The sequence below is a fragment of the Ambystoma mexicanum genome, chromosome 10 (assembly GCF_040938575.1).
Source record: "Ambystoma mexicanum isolate Mex_15411 chromosome 10, UKY_AmexF1_1, whole genome shotgun sequence".
NCBI lineage: Eukaryota > Metazoa > Chordata > Amphibia > Caudata > Ambystomatidae > Ambystoma > Ambystoma mexicanum.
Genome location: NC_090932.1, coordinates 1,426,706,941 through 1,426,729,986, shown reverse-complemented (window position 1 = coordinate 1,426,729,986; position 23,046 = coordinate 1,426,706,941).

Genomic DNA, 23,046 nt, shown 5'->3' with positions numbered 1-23,046 from the left:
AGACCTTGCCACGTTTCCAGTAGTACATGTTATCGTAATTCATTACGGTGGCATGCATATGGGTTACCTGCCTTGCTTAGATTTGTTACGTAGACTGAGGAAGTTGCTGGATGTTGTAAGGATGCTTTTTCCCACCGCCGCAGTGCTTTTCTCATCTATAATACCGTGAAGAGTATGGCCTACTGCTCATGGATGTTGTTCCGAGCCAGACGAAGGAAGGTGTCTCATCAACAGAAGCATGTACACTTTTTTGTGCGCTCGTGGAATGTTCTTCTGCAACAATGACCTTATTACTTGTAGAAATGTGGAGTTTTTCCAAGAAAATGTCATTTTGTTGTCATACATTGGCAATGCAGTTTGTTTGCTTGTCTACAGGATGCGATGAAGAGTTTACTGACCTAATGTGCCTAGAAGAAAACAGAAACACTACTAAAAACAGACAAAAAAGATGTTTTGTAGAAGGATCTACACAAAAAAACGGACTCTTTTAAGAGTCACGCCTTACTACGAACTCCCTCTATCCTGGTTGCAAGTTATTCCCCCATGCCACGAAAATGGAACTGTGGGGATTGTCCAATTAGTTGGTTAGGATGTGTGGCAATGGGAAGAGGGACTCCTGCTGCACTGGGGACCTGCCCTAGACGTACTTGGGAACCCACACGTGCCACAATCAATGCTCCTCACCATGCTGGCCTATGGAAATGGGACTGTAGCGATTGTCATATCAGGTGCTGCTCAAGGTGTGCATCAGAGGAAAACGTGCCAATAGGGAGAAGGACTCCTTCTGCTTTGCTGGGGCACATCCCTGGCTGTACTTGGAGAAAGGCACATGCCACATTCTGCGCTTGTGAGCATGTTGGCCAATAGAAATGGGACTATGGCATTTGGCCAATCAGGTGCTTTGGGTGTGCGTCACGGGAAAGCGAGGCATTCACTTTCCCCATTACTTTGTGTGCTGCGGCTGGCAAATATGGCAAGACATAAAGTTTTCGTTGTGAGTGATGGCTTTGTGGAAGATCTGTGTGTGTATGCCCTCCAAGAAAACATGTCTGGTAATTTCAGTTTGTAGGGAGTGGATGCTTTGTGGAGTAGTGTCAAATCGTGCTGTTTCGGTGGACTGATTCTAGAATCTCGACGCATGGCCTCTTCGTCAACTGTGCATGTAGTGATCATGCACTTTGGAGCATTCTTTATGGGTTACATGCCTTGTTCCCGTGTGTTTGGTCAACTGAAGATTACGATTAAAGTAGTGCAGCATTTTTTTCCTGCTGCCAAGGTGCTTTTCTCAGGGATACCCCCGAGAATAGTGTGGAAGTATTCTAATGATTCCTGTCGCCAGCCTGAGGTCGGAAGGGGTCTCATCAACAGAAGCATGTGTGACTTTTTAAGTACTGCTGTGATGTTCTACTGTGAGCATGAGAACATTGGTTTGCACTACATACACCTTTTCATGACAAATGGCATGTCTTTGTCGTACAGTGGCAATGAAGTGTTGTTTCGCAATCTACACACTGCACTGAAGAGCCTTTTGTAAGAATATGAACTAACGTTGAAAACACACATTTATGCATGAAAGCAGCAAAAACAGTATTTTCTAGGAAAGCACCTTAACATTTTTTTTTAAAAATCCACCAACAAAGACCCCAAAGGTTCTTTTCAGAGCCACCACACCTAACGACGCCCGCTCCCCTTGTTCAAAGTTATTCCCCCACTCCTGCACGCGCTAAGCACAAAAGGTCTGTGAATATCACGAAAGTTGCAGGGTGGCACGTGTTACATACGCCCCTTTTGCAGATGATGCTCATAGCAATGGGCCTGCAGAGACTATGGGATTGGGTAACAAAGTTTGTGGGTGTGGTGTTTACGGACAGACTGTGCTGCAAGGTGTATTTGTGGATAGAAATGCAGAGGTTGCAGCTATGGCTGTGTGTTTCACGAGGCACAGCGTGCAGGTTTCAGGCGATTCCAACATACATTGACTGAAAATGCAGTGGCTGCTCATTTTGCAATCTATGATATGAATGTGTAGTGCTATGGAGTAGTTACAATGAAGTACCTGATTTTGGTTTCTCTGTGTGACACTTTGGTCGCAAGCAATCATGCCGATATTATTGTTGTTGATTGTGCAGGGGAAATTGCACAGCGCGTTACACGAGTTTCAGTGCCGTTTGAGATGAAGGAGGCACTTGCACAGTTCATGCGTTTGTTTCCAATCTTTTGCATACGTTTTTACTGCATTATGCAGTCATCGATGTGGGAGTATTATTTTCTATTTGGTCTGTGAACGCAGACAGCGTGGTACATTGCAAAGAAGTGTATTTCTGTCTTTCTTTGACATGTGGCAATGACATACTTTGCCCTTGGGAATATGACGTTTCAAAGCAGGAATACTTTTCGTCAGCTATAATGTTAATGTTAGTATGCCAGGAATCACGATTTTTGTACACCCCATCTACATTGGTTAGGTACCCTTCTTGAAAGTATTCATATTTTTTGTAGTTAGTGTTGTGCTGTGACTCTCTTGAAAACGCTCTGCAACATGTAAATCAACTTATTTGTACAGGTACCCCCTTTCTAACCGATTCCACTACAGTGTTTACCACACTGCCACATATGTAGCCGTACATGTGTGCATTGGCAATTCCGTTATTGATCTGTGGAAGGTGCTTTCTTTATTTACCTTTTGTTCCTTTCCCTGTTCATTTTCATTTATCATCCTGTTCTCACTTACCCCACAGAAGGAACGACAGCAAAGGTAATTTACAGAAGGGGCAGCACCTACTTTGATACTTTAAGGGACGTTCCAGGAGACAGAATAATTGGGTGGCCCTGACGTACATAGGCGCCAGTCATTTTAATGCTCCCGTAAGGACTGTTCCCATGCACTTAGCAGTTCCTTCCCCCTGGACAGTAGCGTGTTCCAGTACATGCACAATACAATGCCCTTTGCCGGTAAGGGTCTGTAGTGGGGCACATGCTTTCCTAACGTTGTTTTAGAGCTCTGCTTCCCTACATGAGTGCCCCTCTTGTTGCCCGTTGCAGATGTGGGCAATTCTGTATATGAAAGTAGGATATGTAATTTTTGGAAGGGCGGTAGCCTGCCCACTGGGCCCCTGTGCTTTAATTTCAGTTGTTGTCACATGCAGTATAAAGACTTTATGCTACGCCATTAGTGTTAGAGGTAGCATTCACGGATATACATACATTGTAGAATACAATAATGTTTACAACAACGGGAAACAGCTTAATTACGGTCAGCAGGAAGCCAGTTATTGAGTGCGACCCATGCAGCTAATGCACTTTTCTTACCACCAGTAAGGTTGCTTGCGCTCTGCATATTCTGCAGTTTTTTTTATTTGCCTTTGCATGCACTACTATGTGCGTGAGGAAGGTGCACCAGCTTTGCCATTTTGCAGACTTAGAACAAACTGTCCTACCTGCAGTTACATGTTTTCTTCAACTGCACGACCAGCAGGTGACCTCTTGATACTTTCAGTCACACTGCTGAGTGCACACACAATGTATCTGTTTAACGGGTCATGGAAAGGCAAGCAGCAGATAAATCAAAGTAATGGGACATTTGCCATGCCCATGTGACACTGCAGGTTGCTGTTCCTTGTTCACCAGTGGCCGTTGTACAGTTAGGAGTAATTTCGGAACCATTACTTTAAATGTACTAGCCTACTGCATGAATCCGTAGGGCTAACAACAGGGGTGGTGTTACCAGCATACAGTGGATGACCTATGCATGGGTCTAGGTGTGGAATGGAAACACGTGCTCTTCCCCAACTACTTACAAGTCCATTGAAAGGTGTGGCCATGCGGCCACTAATGGAGTCCTACGGACAGCTGCAGTGAGATTGCACATACGACTACTAGGTGCAGTGTCCCTAGGAAACGTCCATATTGCTCATCTGAAGTTATCTGGGCCAGTAGGGTGCAGTACAGATGTATCATACACTGTTAACAGAAAAAGAGAGCCTCCTGACACACTAAACAACATTTACTATGTACATTTGTAATTGGTACGATACACCAACTCCATTCGGAAAATTAAGGGGTAGCCCAAATGGATACATACACCAGACAATTTGCCGTTTACACACATTTATCATGATGGCAGGCAAGGAATCATTAACAAACCCTTGTTAACGGGAAGTTATGGTTATGTTACCGTACCAAAGACCTATCCTCTTTACAGAAAACGGCATCCTAAAGAAACGTTGTTATTACAGTGCCCTACTAAAAACCTATGAAATTCCCTAATAAAAACATTGTTAAAGGGACGTTATGGTTAAGTTGAATGAGATTTTTGATGCCATCTTTGATGTCATGGGTGTTAGTCCTTCCAGTGCACACTGGTGGCACAAGTTATGGGTGCTTAGCTTACTATAACTGATTAATTTCGTGGGTTTTCTGGTTTTACCTGTAACCATAACGTTCCTGTAACAACATTTTTCCATCAAATTTCATAGGTTTATGCTAGTGCAACTTAACCATATTGTTGGTGAATATAGTATAAAAGTAAAATATGTACTCGGAATAACTAGAAGACTTTGGGCCTCATCAGGAGTTGGGCGGAGGAGTACAAATGCAGCGGTAGCGCTATTACTGCTGCATTATCACTCCACCCAATCCCGAGTTTGGGTGGAAAGTGGGAGGTCTACCTCCATCTTTTTGCTTGTGGTAAAAGCCCCCCCTTTCAGCCCATTTAAGGTGCTGTTACCTCCTGTGCTATTACCCCCAATGGTAATTTTGTGGAAAAAAGCCCCATAGAGTCCTATGAAATTAGAATAAATGGGGATAAACAGCACCACCACACCTCAGGATCCAGTGCAAATTGTGCCAGACTGAGTTGCGGTAACGCTTATAGCATTGGGCGGTATCCCGGTGCATGCTCTGCCGGGATCCCGCCCAACTTGTGATGAGGCCCTTTTGTATTGTGATTAACCAGAAATCAGAGGCGGACACAGATACATTATATCTGTGGTTATTGACTTTTATTAAATAATAAGGGTTTGGAAAATGCCTCAGTATACCTACTTCTAAGAGGTATTTCCCTCCCTCAAAAAAAACGAAGGGTCTGTCAAATGTCAAGAAGTCCAAAGCGAAACGGTCCTGTGTCTGACATCCTATCCTTGCCATCATATTATAAAGTAACTCTAATGTGTAATGGGGGGATGTCTTTATTCTTGAAAGGTGAACAAATGTTCAATTTCAAAATGAAATATAAGGGTACTCCAAGACAAATGTTCCCAATGTATAAGGTTCACAGTTCCAGGGGATGGCTCCCTTACCCAGGTTGCTGTTCAGGGTTTCTCACAACTCCACAAGGCACAGAACTTGCTTGGGGGTTTCTTAGTGAATAACAAAAACACTTTCTGTTCCAACACAGTTTAAGATATCAATTCCAACTATACATAATACCTGGTTTATCCCCCTGTCAAATTCGTTACCACTTCAATCTCCCTTGACTCACTTTTATGGGTTTTACCTAGTGTACTCCTGTCCCAGGACCTCTTTGGGTACCTTGTTTTCTACAGTTTGCCAACTTGAGCTTTGTCCTGGTGTATTTTCCTGCCTCAGCTTTTAATGTGTTTTACTGTACACACACTTGCCATCTTGGGTTTGCATTGTATGCTCTCCTGCCAGAGTCTGTAATGTGCTGCACTTTATACACACTTGCAGACTTTTGCTGGCCTGGTATATTCTCCTGCAGAGATTTTAGCGTGTTGCACTTTGCACACACTTGCAGACATATGCTTGCCTGGTTTACTCCCCTGCCAGGGGGATTCCTGGGAAGAAGAAGGGCATGTTGCTCTTAACACACACTTTCAGACTTGTGCTTAAATGGTATATTTTCCTGCCAGAGCTTTTATCACATCATTATCATTATCATTAATGTTTTGCACTTTGCACACACTTGCAGATTTATGCATTCGCAAAAGTTCACACGGTGAGGTGTTTTCTTTCTCTCCACTTAGCCTCTCTCAGGCTTTGCTCCCCTTGATGATGGTCCCAGACTCGTAACTGTTACAGTTTTGCAGAAGTTTACGAGGTGAGGGGGTCCCCCACCCCTCTTTTACCTCCGTTGTGCTTTGGTTGTCTTTTATTCAATTCTTATTTATTTAACGTTCTTCGTTATCAAGAATCAATTCTTAATCATTTACCGTTCTTTGGTTTCATTGCCAAAGCAACCCGGTATTCTCCTCTATCTCTCTCTCTCCCCCTCTCTCCCTCTCTCACTCTCTCCTTCTCTCTCTTCCTTTCTCTCTCTCTCTCTAGGACTCACCAACTTTCTGAATCACTCCATCGGTCCTTTGTGGTAAATGGGGGCCGGCATTTTGCGTTCCACCTCCAGTTTGCGGGTCCACCGTCGTCTCACACCAGCCTCCATGTGCTTTGCAGCTCCCACCTGGTGTTTGAGCCTTTCTCTGTGTTACTGTGGCTGAGGTGCTGTTCTCTGGTTCCGTGACCACCTACCAGACTTGCCTTCTCTCTCTGGTGCAGTCCCAGCAAGGCACACCAGTTGTGGCATCCTTCCTGCTTCAGCCTTGAGCTGGTTGGCTCCACGGATTCCTCCACAGAGGCTCACCAGTTACCCACTCGTCCTCGAGTGAGTGCGGGTCACCCAAGTAGCTTCTTCAATCCTCATTCAGGTTCTGCTTTTTAAATCTCCCTGCCCCTGTCAAGTGCTCATAACTACTAGAGCACATTCTGCAGTTCTCAACATTATGGATCTGCATTGCTTCCTTCAGCCTCCTCGTCTCAGTATTTATATACGTATGGAAATGTTGTGCTTTCCTAGGTTTCCTTTCTGCATGATACTGGAAGAGGTCTTTAGCAGGATCTGTGGCAAATGGGAGGTACCTTTTCAATAAGACATAAAACCTTGGATACAGAGGGAACATCCCTAAAAGGGAAAGGGGAGTATGACCCATCATCTGATGATGCCATGTTATCCCACTGAGGGTCACCTACCGGTGGCTATAGGAGAGAGGACCACATGGTGGGCCATGTGGTTTTCTCTCCTATAGCCACCACCAGGGTCAGGCCATGACAAGGGGGTAGCCCCCCAGAGATAGAAGAGAGGACATCACCAGATTCATCACATACCTTTCCAATAAGGATTTGGCTTCCCGCCCAAGGGCTTTTTTTAATATGTTTTAGCTTGGAGTTTTCTCTGAGAATGGAAGTTTCTCTTCACACTTAATATCCCATTTCCAGCTAGGATCTTCAAGCATAAGCCCTTCTTCTTCCCAGGAATCAAAACGGGAGTAAGGAAGGGAGGATATATTAGCATTCTTTTTAGGGAATGCAGTGTCATGTATGGTCTTTTCCAGAAAGCCTGGAATTATAGCTGCATTTATTTGAGGTGTTTCTCCCTGTACACGAATGGTAACTGGGGTCTTGTGGTATATTTCTTTGTCTTCATGGATGTATGTGATTTTAACAGGATATCCCCTCCCCAGTTCTCCATCTGAGATCAGTTCAGGCCTAACTGCTGCCTGTTTACTTCCAGAATCTATTAATGTCTTGCCGGGTACCCCATTTACTGTGGCGGAATCATGGGTTTTAAATGGAGTAACCCCACACAAATAATTACTTGTAGTTTCCAAAAATTCCTCCTGATGGTATCTCACTTTCCTTAGGGTTTAAAAGGCAGGTTGATAAGGGGTCGTATGTGCATTAATGTAAACATTACTGTTATCCAATGCTGTACTATTTTCTCCTTTTTTACTACTTGAAGGAGTTGTAGACACAGGCAGAAACACTTGCTGAGCAGACTCTAAAAGAAAACACATTTCCTTTACTAACTGGTTAAAATGTTTTTGTACTAACATAAAGGTTTGTATTTAATGGTGCTAACAGAAACACTTGCTGAGCAGACTCTAAAAGAAAACACATTTCCTTTACTAACTGGTTAAAATGTTTTTTGTACTAACATAAAGGTTTGTATTTAATGGTGCTAACAATGTATTCATAAATTGCATTGTTTCATTACTTACAGGCTAAAAGTGTGTATAGTTTAGTAATTTGTTGTAGTGGTTAAATACGTAAGTAACGTTCAGGTTCAAATTGTTAAGTACTAACCGTTGTTACTGTAAACCAAACATTATACACACGTTAGTATTGTACTTACCATGAAGTATTACTTGTATTAAAAGTGTGGAAGGTGTCAACAATGTTTTACTTGTTGGTGTGGCAAACCGTAAGTGGATTTTGGTTTGGCTGTGTTCATGTTCCAAATCATTTCCTAGGATTGTGTTTCATAGATGTTGTCCACAAGAAAATGTTCCTGCTGCAGCAGATGAGGAGTTGCTCTTATCTTGTGTGAATTCTTTAATTTCAAAGGTATGTTCAAGCTTTTCAGTACCGATGGTGGTCTTTGCTAAAATATTAGGTTTTTCATCCAAATCCTTCTCTATGTCCCTTTTTTCTTAAATTTTAATTAAAACAATTGTCTTTGTATTTTGTTTTCCCTTTTGTTTTTTTTCTGTTTTGCTTTAATGCTTATGTTGCTTCTCTTTGATTTTGCATTTGATGTTGCATTGTTTTAGGTTTGCTATGAAGCTTATGAAACTTATGTTTGCCGCCTGAGATGAAATAACAAAGACCAAGTGTTTGCATTTGTTTTTTTTTTATTTTATGGAATCTTCATTATACAAAAAACAATGTTTTTACTTACAAGTCCCATGGTGTTGTGATTTTTATTAAGCGTTCTCTTATTTTCTTGTGGTAATATGGCTTTTTTGTTAATATGGCTCTTGCATAACATGTGGTATTATTTGTTTACTGCATGCCGTGCCCATTTTGTGTGTTCTTTCTAAAAGAAATAGCAAAAGGTACCCATACTCCGAAAGGGTTATGTAGACAGACATGATAACACTCTCATCAGTTGATGAAAACCAATGATCCTGTAGGTCGGTATTCTGAGTCACTTATTACTTGATGTGCTTTGCACTCTGAAGTAAACTGCACTGAGAATAGGGGCATGTGGCTGGCTGACATACCCCAGAGCAGATGCTCGGGGGAGGTTAGAGTTGGAATTCTCCAGCATACTGTTTCCTTCTGTGTGCTCGCCCCACCTGGTCTCATTGCTGTACATTGCAGTGCAAATATCTTGGAAACGGAGTGTCATAAGGGCCTTGAACCATGGCTTTTAGGGGCCCTTTGAATTTCGTTCCTCGCATCGAGATGCTTAAAATGTGCTGTGTCCAGTCCTTCTATGACCACATTGATGTTTGGCCGGTTTCAGGCAACCATTTAATGTGTGAAGGTGCTGGAATCTAGGGAAAAGGGAGATGTGTCCAAATGTCGTGTAGCCAGTAATGTCCGGAGGGTCCTAACAGGTAACTATGCAAAATGTGGTGCAGATTGGTGGAATTGTTACGCTCACCTGGCTCCCACAAGGACGCTGATCTGAACTGGACAGCTGCGGTCTCCATCAATGTGACGCGTAGTGCCGAGATGACAGACTGGACTCGCCCACCTAGCTTCGTTTGCTTGGCCCGTAGCAGTATTCTTCTGCAAATGGAGAAAGGGAATTAACCACCCATGGAGTTGAGTGTTAACCCCCACCCCCGCTGTTCTCCCCACTGATCACCTTTAATGTCCCCTCTTATAGTCTCACCTGATGGTTTAGAAAGATGAGCTCTCCAACCTGCATTGAGCTCAGGGGCGCGTTGATAACCAGTTGCTTCACTGGTTCGAAAGAATTGGTGAGTTCCAGAACAATATTGACTCTGAGATTTACGGCAAGACGCCGTAAGTATATAGTTCATAAGAGTTCAAATGTCTGACTTTCACTCTTGTCCGATTCCTTGCAGGTTGCAGCTTGACCCTAGCGAAGAGTTCGACGTGGCAACCGGTAACATTCAGGTAAGGATTTGTATTATCCAACACGTTTCGATAAAATAATGTCAGTATGTAACCTGTTGCTTTCTCCCTTATTCAGGTGCTGAGAGAAATTATGAAGTTTCGGGGAATAATGCCTCTGGCGGTAAAATTAGGTAAGTCTATTGTGGTGAGAAGGATTCCCCTTGTTTGTCCCTTTGTTTCACCTTGCTGTCCTTTTGTTCCCCTTAGGGGCCGGGGTATGGCAAAGATGCGGTGGAGGCTGCGCTGACCCGTGAAGAGGAATAGTACCCCGGGCGGTAAAATCAGGTAAGTCTATGGGGGGCAACTAATATTGCCTCTGTTTATTCCCTTGGCTCACCTTGCTGTTCTTGTGTTCCCCTTAGGTGCCGGAGTGCGGCGGGAACATGCAGAAGGATGCGGTGGATAGCGAAGATGCTGCGAAGGCCGGTGAGTTTAGCGCGGCGCTGCAGCAGGCGAGGCGACGTGCATAAAATAACTTCTTTCTTCCAGCTCGAAGGCGCGATGGATCGGGAATTCAGGTAAGGTTCAAAGGTATTGCTCTTGTTCTAACCTTTTCTCCTTCTTTCTCCCTTTTTCTAGGAGCTTCAGACTCGAGGCGGGCGTGGCAGAAGACTGGATGCAGACTTGCAGGCACGGTGAGCGTTACGCTGCTGGATGCAGAATAACGCAAAGCGTGTGCTGCTCTTCGGGGAGGTTTAAATAGCCTCCAAAGTAGTCCCAGGTAAGTATTCCTCCCCGACCCCACCGAGTAAAAAAATAGTCCTTAGGTAAAGTAGTCCCTTCCAAGCCTCTTTTGGCTTGGAGCTCTTGCAGCATGGTCTGCATCAGGTAAGTTTGCAGCATGATCTGCATCAGGTAAGTTTTAATCTATGAGCCTGGCACCATAGACGCCAGGACTGCACCCAAATAGCCCCTAGCAGGGGTTGTTGGGCTTGCTTGGAATAACTTGATGCCTGCTTCCGGGGTTGCTGGACTTGGTCTGGATCCCCGGGGGTAGGCATCATGACAGGAATGGTGTGGAATTAGATAAGGAAGAAAGCTAACAGATTCTCTGCTTTATATATAAAGAGATATTACTATAGCATGTAAACATGTGTATAAATATAAAGTTATTTCATGTTTGCCATGTTTATTTTTTTATAAATATTACTGTATTTATTTATTTAAAAATATATAACGTTTCTCTCTATTGTCTTTTATAGCAATAAACCCTTTTTTAAACTCATAAGATTTGGGGGAATTTTTAATGTGTGCAAGTGCACATAAACATAATAGCATACAGTAAACATTTTCTAAAACAATTTTGCAAGTGTATTGTGCTCAGTTAAACACACATCATATATGTGCACACATTATTGTGAAAGTTGTATATCTGTTTGAATTAAATATTATAAATGATGGAAAATAATGAATAATTTCTGTAGGTACTTTATGAACTTATAACAGGTACACTGAGTTTAATACATTTCCTCTATTCTGATGAAATCAGGTATACATACACATAATAGTATATGGTGTATGTTTTGTTAATATTCAATTCAAGTAATACATTACAATAATGTACACAATTTGTCATTATTCACACACCATACATGTGCATGCTTTGTTTTTAATTATGCATTGTTTAAAACATTATTTAAAATGTAAACGTTTTACTGTAAAAGTGTTTTAGCGATTGTTTAAACTATACATAAACATTCACTATGCACCAACTTACGTCATGTCCAGTGGGTGAGTTTTGAAGATCCATTTGCTATGTCTTTTTTTGCAATTCTCTGAAAATAAACTCTAAAGCAATGCAAGTTTGTAAACTATGTGGTATGTAATTGTTAGTATATATATTATTATGTTGATGTGTTTGTTCACTTCAAGGAAGGTGTACTTACTGTGTACACCTTCTTATGGTGCAAACATAATTGGCAAATTGCAGTGTGGACGTGATTGTTTGCAGTGTTTGCACGTGTGTTTGTGCATTGGTGGGCTTTTTCAGTAGGGGGAAAACTCCAAACATTTGTACATATTTTGCATATGTAGGTGTCGGTATGGTATGTATATATGTACAGTATTTTTGTCACATAAAATGTATATTGTTTACTATGTAAGAAAACATAAATTACATAAACAAATTTTTTCTTGCACGTAAGTGCTTGTTTTGTTGTAAATAAGTACATCACAGCGTAAATACATGAAAATGAGGGTCAAAACTTGTTAATGTGCATCCTGCATTGTTTATGTTTTTTGAGGGTTCATTTTGCAGTATTACCATGCAACTAATAAAAAAGTGAACAAGACATGAGTTACTCTAATGTTGTATGTTGTGAACGTATGTTTGCAGCATAGGATTAAACTTACTTTGTATATGTAGGTGTAGTTCTTTTATATGTAGTACTTTGTTTAGAATTTGGGTTCGTTAACACATATGTGTCATTTAGCTGTAATACTTTAAGTGTCTAAATGTAGGTTGCCAGCTTCACCTTATGTAAACAGTCATGCTTAATTAGTGTTTGTATTACTCACATACAGGCAAAGAAAATCTTTATTATTGCAAACTATGTGACAGAAGTGCTTGCAATGCTAGCATTTGAAAATGTAGCAGTTAATTGTCATGGGCATTGTGGTGCAATGGGGGACGACATTGTTGAATATTTACTTCCTTATTATATAAATAGTGCAATGCCAGACATAATTGTGTTACATGCTTGCAGAAATTACCTCAGCTACACCTAGGGAACAAAACTTTGCACAAAAATGAAAAGTGATTTGTTAACCTTAATAATTGTTTTCCAAGAAGCCAAACAATGTGTTCGTGCTTAGCAAGCCATAAAACGTGAATGCAAGGAAGTGCATATCACTGTAATATTAATTATGATAGAATTACATTACATCTGTATATCACTATCTTAATGTTACAACATGGCATGTCATTCCAATTTCACTACAACATCAAAAGTAATGATGACAACATCACAACTCCAGTGATGAGCCCTCTGAAGTAAAGCTGACTTTGATATGGCAGTGCTGCCTGGAGCCATCATTTTCCAGGTGGTCTCCTTGGGAATTTCCTATGTCATTACAGTAGGTGTTACCCTTCCTGCAGAAGAATCTAAGGAGCAGCATCCTGGCGAATGCCCCCCATGGCATCTGTGGAAACAGTCAGCATAGATACCAATATATATCAGTCCTGTCACAGTGAGCCCTGCTCACAGAGCTGATACTGGTAGGACACAGCTTAAATTGAAAGATGTATGTTCCACTGGACTGTCTACAACATACAGTTACCAGAATTTAGCTTAGCGGTGCAGACAGTTAAAATCACACCTCTTCCTGCATGGACTTTGTGTTCCAGCAGCCATAAGGGATGAACAGGTAACCTTTGAATTTGCTCTGTGCCACTACAGAGTTTCTGGTGTAGATGTCAAGAGACTAGATATACCAAAATATATGTGCAGAGTCAAAATTTGGCATGGAGCATGCTGGAAGGTGTGTCTGATTAGCAAATTTCCCTTTCAGTGACAGAATTACCAGCATCAATTTAATCATGAAAACATTGAAAATCTAAGGCTTTCACGCCATGGCAGATAACATCCTATCAAAGTGGTGTAGACTCAAATGCAACAAGAGGTTTGTTATGTATTGAGAGTCTTTGTGCAGTAGATTCTAGTGGTAACCTATAATGGGATTGAGCTTGGAAAAGTCAATGCTCCCTGTATGTCAGTTACCTTGGTCATATAGGATGCGTAAAGCGCATTTTGCGATGTATGACCTTGTTCCAGAGGTGCATGCATGTTGATGTAAATGCTCACATGATCGGGGTGCTTTGGTTTATGTGCAACCACGATTGGGGACACCGAGGGTGTTGGCCCTTCCATCTCTTCAATGATACCTGTGCTCTCAAGTGTGCATGGTTCGTCCACTTTGGGGCACCTGCAAAAGGGGATAGATTGATGTTTCACTGTAACAGGCTGCATAATATCATTAATAGTGTTGAGCACATCATGACTTGTCAGACACCTACGCAATCAAAAAACAAACAATTTGCAGTGTTACCTAAAGATCATGCACAACTAATTCGGTGTTGTTCAACATAAATATCAATAGTAAAAAAAAATCCAAAACATTCATTAAAAAAACACACATTTTTGCCACATAGTCATGTTATTTGTTGCAGTCTATTACAGAAATAGGGTCTGTAGATAAAATGTGTGCACTGTACAATAGTTTTTTGGTCAAATTAGATATGGATTTCCCTTTTTCCAAGTTGCTTCTTGTGTAGCTTAGTGTCGCCAACATGTGTTTTGACCAGTATAGTCTTGTTCAAGGCTATCAAATTAGTTGATGTGACGATCCTAGTTTCATGCACTCATTATGATGTATTTTGTTCTTCATGTTAATATTCCAACTCTTGTGTATCTCCTTTATGTTGTACTTGTTTTAAATGTGGGGCTTTAGGTTACTGGTACGGATCTTTTTGTAATGAAGTTGATTGTAGATTCCTCTTATTATTTGAGGGTGATTACAGTAGAAAACAATTTAAAGTTTAGTTTGAATGGTAATCCATCCACAATGTGTTTAGCGTAATGGGCATGCCATGGAATAACTCATCAGGTTTTTGCATTATGTCCTTCCGTTTTTACTTGTACATGTTGAATGCCAGTTGGATTAGCTGTGGATGCTCTGCAGAGGGTGGCAATGTCTGCCGGCTTCACACAGGGGAATGGGTGTGTCCCTGATGTGTATATTTGGCTATGTTTTCCAAAATAGTAATAGGCTTTTATTTCAGAAGCTACAGATAAGGATTATATTCACTGTCAAAAGAAATAAACTCCAAGCTGGTTCCAAGAATGTCATGCCAGGTCAGGGATCGGGCCCAGGGCAGACAGGGCAGGTTACATCTACTGTACATCTACTGCAGGACTGCTTCATAGTGGGATAGAGCCTATTTACCTGGAAGTTTTTGAGGGCTAGAGAGAGCAAATTTTAAGGTCTTTAAACATTAACAAAATTAACAGGGCTCAAGTCCTAAAACAAGTGGGCAGTTTAATGATATATGGATGGGTGCTAAGAACATGGGGAGTTGCACCAGTTCTCCTTCGGCAATGGGGGCAGGGGAGTCATTTTGCCCCGTGGAGGTTCTTCAAATTATTTGCAAGGGGTGACCAAAAACAAAAAAAAAACACATCTGGATTGAATGCCATACTCCTCTAAACCCTGGGTTTGGCAGGGATTCTGCCTCCACTACCACTGGGTTCAGGCTTGGTGACTTGTTATCATGCATCTTGAAAAATTAGCAAGTGCTGCTCATTTCCTAAGGCCCATTAGCCTTGATTAGAACAGGTGGCAGGCCAAAGCTGTTTGCTGGGCGCTGCAGTAGCACGGGGAGCATGGTGTCTTACAGCAGAATGTGGTAAAGACAACTGAGCAGATTATGCGACTCTTTTATTTTGTAAACCTTCTTGTAAATCATATGGCTCTTTTGCTATTCCTGCTGCAAAACGTGTTGTTTTGACCTGGGGATGGGTACGACCACCTCGCTTCACCTGGTGTAGGAATTTCTGCACCTGCAGCAAAAAGCAAAAGCTGGCACCCATGAACATATGCACAATAAGTAAAAATATCTTAAAGTGAAACATAGAAATGTAGTTCAATTGGACTTTCCCCTCAGAAAGTGCACCGGACAAATGGGCGCTGGCCTTTCAAAAGATTAATCAACACTGGAAAAATAACCCAAGAGAGGAGATATTCCATTAACTGCTCTGGTGAAATATAAAAGGTGCCCACCTTTTAAAGCCAACTTTCCATAGTGAAATATTCCCTGGAAAAGGAAATCTCTATATGAGACATGTTCTTTGGTTACACTTTTATATGATCTTGTGGGCAAGCATCTGCAATGGGAGCACGATAACCTAGGTTAGTGCCGGCCTCAAAAACACACAAGGGGGTTGCACCCATCCTCTGAAAAAAGGGTGGATGCTTTCCACCCACATGCATCCTCGATTTATGACCTGAAAATCAGCACAATGCCAGTGCCAGGGAAACTAACCCCTCCAGTCTCCAGGACTGCTCCCTCTCTTGCCATAACCGGGCACATATTTATGACTCACTTGACCACTCATCATTTCCCCCACCCCATGTTGACCTTCAAAAATACTGTTTTATAAAGATGACTACGAACGTACATAAATCATAATAATGCACACACATATATTAAACCATATACAAAAATGTTAGGCAAACAGTGTACGCAAAGTGGACAATTGACAATGGTTGCGACCCCCCACCCCCAACATCACAATTTTGAACGGAAGACTACAAATACCAGAATGCAATTCAGCAGAAGGCAAACAAAAAGGCCTATGGGTTTTGATAATGTACTTTGAAGACTTAAAATACTCATATGAAAATGTAATGCGTGAAAAGGATATATATTTTTTTTTCAAAGTTAGACAGAGGCATGCCTCATTTAGGATGTGAGGAAATGTCGCATTTTAACAAAAGTTAACACTTTTTCATATGTTAAACTTGAACATATGAAAATGAGGCAGATAGTTTACATTTGTTATGTGCAATATAGTTTAATTGACCTGGGCATAGATTTTGGCAGCTAACTGGTACTTTCTGTGATTTCAGGAAAAGAAATGTGCTTTGCAGCACTTACAAAAGGAATCGTTAAGAACGTCTTGTCCAAAACAATGGTATCTTAAATGTGCCATCATTCGTACATTGCTTCCTCTTTAAATACTCTGCTAGAAGAAAGAAAGTGATGGCCAATAATGATGGGGCTCTTAGCATCTGATGGGGTGTGGAGAGGGGGAAAGGGGTTGTCTCTAGAGCAGTAGTCTTCAAACTTCTTAAAGTTGAGCCCCCCATGGCAAAAAAGTGTACGTCTGCCCCTCCCACCGAATGAGGAGGCTACCACATGGAGATGGATGGTTGAGCGGGGTGGAGGTCATACAAATACAAAATGTCATACCCTATTCCGTAAAGGGGATTTTGTACAATCCTGATTTACATTGTGAATCAAGGACTACGAGTACCAGAATGCAATGAAAAAGTAACAATGGATTACTATATTCCGCATCGAATGGGGCATGTTGCTATTTATGCACTTTGTTGGGGGGAAATGGTGGAAGGCACACATAGTGCACATACTACATATGCCTAGTTACGTGAAGTATTTGATGGGCAGGCCAAATGCCCCCACTCTCATGCATACCTCTCAACCCATTGAGTCTCCAAATGGGGTGGAATTCAATTTTTGAAGGATGATCGCATTGAGGTCTATAATAAGAATTCGTTTTTTTGGCAAGGTGAAGATGAGCCAAAAAAATGAACACCTTCCAAATGAGTGTGATTTAAGAGCGCTCCATATGTGGCAAGAGGGCTCGATACAGGTGTGGAAGATTGTTTTGTTGTGGTTGGGCCACCATAGAACTAATCCTGATGTCAAAAGGCCAGTCACTAAGATTTATATTTTCACAGTGGAGTGCAGCCAGACTCGTTGACAAGAATAATAATTTTCTTGCTGCTTTGATACATTGTCGTCTGCCTTCTATTTTTCTACCTGCCTCCTTCACTCTCCTGCCCTTGCCCTCTCTCTAGGCTAGCTTTCCATTGTTCACTCTCTCTCTCGCGTTCTTATTTTACACTCTTCACTCTCTCACTGCTATTCTGTCACCCTCCTTTATCTTCCTCCATCATCTGTCATGTGTTTCCTTACTCAGTTTAATAATCTCCCTCTACTGTTCTTTCACCTTCTCGTTTTAACTCTCCATCCCTTCTCTCCTTTACATCTTCTTTTCTGTCTCTTTTCTCACTCTGTCCCTCCCTCCAATATTGTGATGCTGGAAAAGCATCAGAGGCACAGGGCCTCCGTATCCTTGTCCTTTACTGCTTTTTACTGTGTGTTCTGTCGTGTTTTCCACGTAGGAGTTCATATGGGACTCCTGGCGGTGCAGCTCTCTTTTGGTAAAGTGTACAGACCCATGGGATACCCATATGGCACCCATTGGTGGGGGTACAAACCTGTGTCCCTAGTGCATGTTTTGGGCACCTGTGTGTGGCCCACAGAACAGGGTATGGGCTAGTGGCAGCTCAATGCTGAATTTGACAGGTGCTTTGAGTATCCTCCATTTTGGGATACCCAGGCTCTGCCATTGGAATCAGTTGATTCCTGATAGGAAACTAGATTGCCCCTGTGGCCTCTTGCTTTCTATTGCCTGTTACCTTGTTTTCCCAAAGTCCTGGGAAGCCCTGACTCTGTCCTTTCCCCCTGACTGGCTGTTGGGTGGAAGTTCCATATATGGTGTTGTTGTGAAGAACAGGCCAGACTGGCTGGAGCCTTCCTAGTGACTGTATGTTGTGGGTACGCCCTGTGGGTGGGACCTGGGTGAATGGAGTGTGACCAATATGCACTTCTTGTTGTGGATGTCTGGTTGCTGGTGTTTGGCACAATGACTACGACAGCCCTGCCTGAAACTGGTATGAATGCAGTGTGGAGTGTTGAATGGCTGGGTACTTGTCCCAATACACATAACTTGTTGTGAGTGTCTGGAGAGAAGTGAATGGCACTATGCACCTGATTGGCTGCCTGCCTGCATGAATGCCCTTCTGACCGATTGGTTGCCTGAGTGTGACCCAGCAGAATGAATGGGAGATAAACTAGTATATCTGGGGGCCTCTCACTGCTAGAATTCATGTTCAGAAGCTGAAGTCCAAACTACGAAGAGTAACTGGAGTGAAACTGAAGCTTGACCTTGAAGCCCTGCTGGAAGAGAAGAATTGCTGTTGTTCTTCTTCATCAATCTGAAAGCTGCTGTGTCTCCAAGGACTGATCCAGAGAGGACCTGGTAAGGCACCCTCTTGCCGAGCTACGAGGGACCATCGTGCACCAGCTGATCTTTGCCAAAGCTCCCTGGTAGACATACCTACGACAGGCTGCTTACCGGAGATGGGGATTGCTGCAGAATCCCAAAGAGAAGCACCCGGACTGTTGTCCGCCACCGTCGACGACCGCCGTCACCGACCGGAGCCGCCGTGCTCCCATTGCCCAAGAACTTCATTTGATACAAGGATGCTCTCGCCTGCACCGCCGCCCGCCTTATCCCACCAGAGACGACCAGGATGTCGACGCGCTGAGGAGCATCCGCCGGTGGATTTCCCGCCACCCAAAGACCACAGAGACGCCAACAGCTCGACGCCCTTGCTGGGCTACAGTTTTTCAAACTCTTTGCAGTCCAGAACTATCAACATCGAGGTGCCCCTCATGCCTCTTCCTTGCAGGACGTCTACGCTTCCCCATCAACGAGCACCGCTAGGAATGAAGCAGCCACTTCACCGCCGTAGTTCACTGTGTTCATCGACAGAGACATTCAACGACTCGTGGCTCCTGCCTTAAAGGGAGTGCACTCAAGAAGGGCTGTCGATTTCCTGACGAGGAACTCTACAACACCAGGTACTTTGGGGTTGCTGAACTATTGGAAAGATTCTTGTGAGCAATATATGGACTGGGCTTGTGATATATCTTTATTTTACAGGTTGCCCAGGTGGGGGGATCTCCACACATAACTATGTCTAGGTATCAGGGCCAGTATTCTGCCAATTGTTCTAACCAACTGCTTTTCCCTTATATCTATTGTTGGTTTCCTTCACAAACTGATTTGTGTGACATTTAACCGTCCAGTTGATGCACTTTAAAGAGATCTAACAGTAATTGGGGTACCATGTCGAACTGTATATTTGCCATTATAGAGAACCGAGTACAAAGTGAGTTATCGTGATATTGTACATAACCTTGTATATTAATTATATAAAGACTGTGTTTTAACTAACACAGTATGCAGACATTCTTTGTGGGTGCTTGAGGACTACACTGTACTTAAGAACCAGCCTGCATCACCTCCTGAGAAGCTAGGCCACAATATTTTTTTTGTATGCTGGCGAGCATATGGAAAGGGAGAAGCAACACTATTGTGGGAGAGTAGGGCCCGACAGAGGGAGTTGTGAGAGGGGAGGAACATGGGAATAAAGGTGAGAGGGGGAGACGAAGTGAAGAAGTGCAAACTATAGTATAGTTCATTATGAACAGCCCCTTTAAGCTCCCACCCCCAGAAAGAGCCCAGCCCATTTGTAAACCTAGGGGGGAATCTCTGGTCATGCTGCACACTGACCTATCTGTCTGTCACACAGGATGTCTTGTATGGTGTGCCTGTTTGTTTAGTCAGTCTCTCTTTTGGCCAATCTGTCTTGCAACTCTTTGTTTCCTACATGAGTGTCTTGCACTAAGGACCCTGAACATTCAAAAGACATAACTATGGGGCAAACTGAATATGTTGAGTTGAAACAATATCATTGAAACAAGTAGTCACCGGGGCAGAGCCAGCCTCAATATCTTGGAGGGCTGGATGGTTTGGAAAGCTGGTAATGAGTGTGCCAATTAACCCATTGCACTGTACAACCTCAACCCAGTCCTCTGTGCCCAGAAGGTTGAATTGCTATTTTGCCTTCCTTCATACTAGATGCCTCTATCACCCCAATTCAGAAGCTATTTTGTTTCACAAAGATGCATTCATTGGAGGCATGGGCCATTTGAAAGATGAGCACAGCCTTAGGCTTCGTTTTAGGGAGTCTATCGATATATCCTGGGCAGGCGTTTGCCCTCTGCTAACGTACAGTTGTTGATGCCCTCATGTTAAAGATTGTTTAAACATTAATAAACACACCGCTCTCTGAGGTAAAACATTTGACAGGCGCCGTGGGGCATCACAGCAGAGCGATGCCTTCTACGACAAAGTGGGAGGACTTTAGGACTACCATGCCAGGTGCTGGCACCATTCATTAATAGCTAGAGCATGGGTTTGAGCAGAGACTGCACAGGCTATAGGAGAGAGTCGAGGCAAAGCTATGCAAGAAGAATGAACCTGCATGTGGTAGTGGTGGAATGACAGCATGGAAAAGAAGATGAGCATGGTAGAGGAGAACATGCAGGGCAAGACCTCCAATAAGTAGAATAGAGGAGAAAGAAGCACATAACATATGCAAGATCACTGAATGGGTTTGAAAGAGATGTCAGAAAACAGAGGCAAGGCATGCTAGAACAGAGACATCATAGGATATGGCTAGTTGCATATAAAAGAGTAGAGACCACAGTAAAGAAATATAAGACAACTGTTGCATGTGACATAAGATAGAGGCTACATAAGAGAGATGAGACAGAGTGCATGCAACAAAGTTCCCCATTAAAGAATGAGAGAAAGCTGCTTGGGAAACCCATGAATAACAACAGAATACAGATGGGACAGGCTAGAAACAGCACAGGATAATATCAAGGGCCTGGGACATACACAGAACAGCCATAAAACATGCAGGTATCTGTTTCAGGTAGTGAGGTGTGAAGAGACAATTTTGGAGCAGCACTGTGCAGTGTGACCTACATTGTGTCTCAACTGATCACATATCTATCCACGTTAAGGCACTGCCATATCTATCCAACTCTGCAAGCCTTCTCATAATCTTTGCTATGCCTCCTCATCTTCCCTTGTGGCTCCTTGCTCTCTCTGTGGTTCCTCTCACTTCCACACTTTCTCTCTTCTTACTCCACTTACATGGAATTCTCTTCCCCCAGACATCTGAGAAACAGTCCACATGGATGTGTTCAAAGCCAAACAAAAAGCCTACCTCCTTGACTCCGAGTTACCCTCTTAGCCTACCTTTCACCTACTCTCTAGCTAAAAAATGTTTTTCATCTCTAACCTGCCTCTGTTTCGCCTCCCTTGTAACACTGCATTTATCATGGTCACATCCCAAACACAGCTGCACTTAAATTGCCTAATGTTGTTTGTGCTTAATCTATATATGTCTACTGATGTTTTGTTCCCGGTGACTGTTCTATTTACTCCTCTTCACAACCTGGTCAGAATGTGACTCAAACTCACCCCATTGGAATAAGCTCACTGCTTCCCATCAAATCTGATATCTTATCTGCTGTATGTTCTTTTTGTGATCAAGATCATTGTTCCTCCCTGTATGAAAATAAATATGAAGATTGGACAGAACCAGGGTAGTGATGTGGGGTGAAAATAAAGCCCCAGAGTGGCATAGATGGAGAGGCCATGCTAGGCCCCTTTTGTGAGAGTGAAGCTGGGTAACGTAGAATCCCATTGAAATATAAAAGCCAGAACAAAACAGTGATTTACGACCTAAGGCCTTGTGAAATTAAAAGAAATTGGCCCATTTGCAACTCTACTAAAATGGACAGGTACTACGGTGAAAGGGAATCTACCTGAGAGCTTAAAACTGCTGGATATACTCAATGAATGAGAAAAGACATGTGGTGCTGCAGATGCTGACTTCATATAAACTGGAAAAACGCACCTTTTGACAGATTCAAAGCTGCAGCAGTACAATGGGAAAAGATACATTGAAATGCTTTGCATTTGAACAATAAGCACACACTACAAATAAATAAAGATGACTTGTGCCATACATTAAAAAGTGGAGCCAAGTGCCATATTTAATTTGACATGAGAAAGACACTTACCTTCCACAAATAAACTGACATTTAAATGGAAAGGCCTACATTGTACAAAAAAAGAGACACTGCTTTCCCATGTTAAATAATAGCCTATGTGTGGACAAGCTAAGAGGAACACTCATGTCTTTTCAACCAGCAGATGAAAGAAATATATTAACATATGGACAGAAGCCATATGGGCAATGTAAAATGTAACATGTAAACACATATTTCCAATTTAAAATGCAATTTTTCTCAGAATTATGCATGTAACAGCCAGCTGTTGCTTACCCCCCTGGGCTGCTTTGTATCTGGAACTGTGACTTTCAGACAGTTGTGCCGAAGCCCTCTAGGAGAAAAAGGTCTGTTTTTTAGATCAGAACTGTGGTAGTTGCAGATAACACGGGCAGCAGAAATGGCCTTAAGATCAAACCTCCCCACCAATTGTCCATTAGCCTCGTACAGGACCTTTTGAAGCCAAGGAGGGGAGGTGAGGATAAAATGAGCCAGGCATATGGTCCTAGTCAGGTGACGATGGAGAACTGACACTTAGGAATAGGTGGGGGCTATGTGAAACTGAGGGGCATATGAGAAGCATTGCAATTGATTAACATTGGACTTTGTCCTGAATAAAAAGAGAATCATGTGTTCCACTG